Source organism: Crotalus tigris, unplaced genomic scaffold (assembly GCF_016545835.1).
Source record: "Crotalus tigris isolate CLP2741 ecotype Arizona unplaced genomic scaffold, ASM1654583v1 scf7180000024369.3102671, whole genome shotgun sequence".
Classification (NCBI taxonomy): domain Eukaryota; kingdom Metazoa; phylum Chordata; class Lepidosauria; order Squamata; family Viperidae; genus Crotalus; species Crotalus tigris.
In genome coordinates, this window is record NW_024100539.1 from 2,309,184 (window position 1) to 2,311,487 (window position 2,304).

A 2,304-nucleotide genomic window follows, 5' to 3' on the forward strand; every position below is an offset into this window, starting at 1 on the left:
CAAGTGACTAGATACATCAAATACTTCTGTTAAGACTGTTACTCACTCTATTACACTTAGTAGCACAATCCCACCCTCCACATCTCAGATAAATGTGCAGCTTTCAGGAGATTTTCTGCCTCCCCTGCCTCCTTCCTTTGGAGGCCCAATATATTCAGATTTTATTTTCTTAGTAATAAACACATCTGCAACAATTTCTGTAGACCTATTGGAGAATTTTGAATATTCCTCTTCTGATTCACCCATCTAACTCCTCCTGAGCAAAATTGTTTTCTTCATATGCAATTTCCTCTCCAGCTCTAATTTTTTCAAAAGGCTTTCTGGTCCTTGTCCAATTATTTCCTCTATTGTATTTGCTGTATAATGTACCCAGCCAGCTAGTTCTGCCAGTTCTTCAGCTTCTTCTTTTTAGATGAGCCATTCCACTATCTTTTAATTTGATTTCTTGATGCGGCTTTTCATTTCCTTGCCACACGCCATACAAGGCTTTCTTCCTCTCTTCAGCCACTTCCTGGAATGAAGGATTGCCTTTGCTTTGAGATCAGAAGTCTGGATTGCTCTTCTTAGGTTTGTGTGCTCTACTTTATCAGTAGCCTCAAGTTGGGATACTTTTGAGAAAAGGGGATCACTTATCCTGCTCCTTTGCCCTGCCCAGCCTTTAACAGATGGCTGTATCACTTTAAGGGTCTGTCTCCATAATGTGCTCTTTGCATTACTTGTAGAAACCCACTTCAACACGGGATGTTTTTCTGTATTTGATTGCCGTTTCATTTTAGAATTCGTGTTTCTGTATTTAAAGCCAAATCCTTGGATTAAGGAGTCCCTGAGAGTTTGCTCACACACCAGCCACCCATTTTCTCTTGAACACTGTTGCATTGGTCCCGGGCATTCCAAAGCTGCCTGGGACCAGACTGAGTGGCGCCGGCCGTGTGCGCATGCGCAAGGCGCAAAAGCACTCTGTTATTGTTGCTTGTCATTGTACGGGTTTCTGGCCGTATAAAGGGGCTGCGAGCCTTTTGTTTTCGTTCGGGTGTTGTTAGAAGAATAAAGAGCTGTTGAACATCGCCATGTGTCTTCATTATTCGCACAAAGTACTTAACAAACACCATGATAGCTAGTTCTGAATTGCTTCGATCTTGTCTTCTTACTTCCAGATTTCTACTAGTGTTCAGCTGGGAGAGAAGCCTGTGGGAGAATAGCTCCCGAAGGCTGGTGGTGAATTAGAACCAGGCGAAAAGCTTGGGTGGCTTCATCACACTCTTCTGCAAGACCACAATCTGGGGTCTTCTTGCCCTGCTGCTCTCTGCCAGCCCACAGAGCCCCTAATCCTGTTCTCAGGTTATATCTCTGCTAGTGTAATTGAAACTGCCTATGCAGCATGATTCCTTGCCACCTTCTTCCTGGCCCTGATACATGTAAGGCCTTCTACTTCTTTCACCTACTAGCTATCTCTAAGAGCTTTCTACTTTTCCTGCTCACACATCTGCTGCATGAGTCCCAGCTCTGTTGTTACTGTTGACTTGGTCCTGACTCTGCACTGCAACTATTTTCTGCTTCTCCTGGCCTTGTCTTCTACAAGTCTTCCTCCCCTCATGGACCAATGATCCATATTTATGCTTCCCTTCAAATTTGCTTGTTTAACCATTTATTAACAAAAATCAGATACTCACCTACCACACCTAACAACTGATCGCTGGCAATGAAGTGTAGATTTTTCTTTCCAATATTATATGTTAATTCACTTAGCCAACTCCTGTGCCCGGTATCTTGATAGTTTCCAAATATTGATGATATATATCCAAGTAGATCATATACATCTTTGACACACTGCAATTGATTCCCGCTTTTCTCAGCAAGTAATTGTAATTTGAGCAATGATGATCTCACAGGATTTATTTAGTTTATTCACATTATTTGTTTAAATAATATGATGGAAGGCCTCCCAGAATGTAAATCAACCTTAGAGTTGAATTCCTCTTAATTATATCTCAAATACCCAAAGGAATTCTACCACCTGTCTAGATCGTACTTTATTTGCATCAAAAGCAATTTATTTTTTTCAGCATTATTGTTACTCCATTGTTTATTGTTTATCATTATCATCTTCTCAACAGTATGTCATCAAGTAATCAACTATTTAGAATGATTATTCCAAACCATTTAAAGTCATTCCCTCCTAAAACTTTCAATTTTGTATGCTTTATTTATTCTTTGATAATTTCTAGTTTTTCTTTCTGTTTCCTTTCCTTCATTGAAGCCATGTTCCAATTGTTTATATTCCTGAAAACCAAGGAACTCTTTTTT

General features: G+C 40.1%; 1 pseudogene; it reads right to left on the reverse strand.

Annotated features, from left to right (window-relative positions):
* Positions 1–246: 246 nt before the first annotated feature.
* LOC120301125 lies at positions 247–876 on the reverse strand (annotated as a pseudogene).
* Between the last annotated feature and the right edge of the window lie 1,428 nt (positions 877–2,304).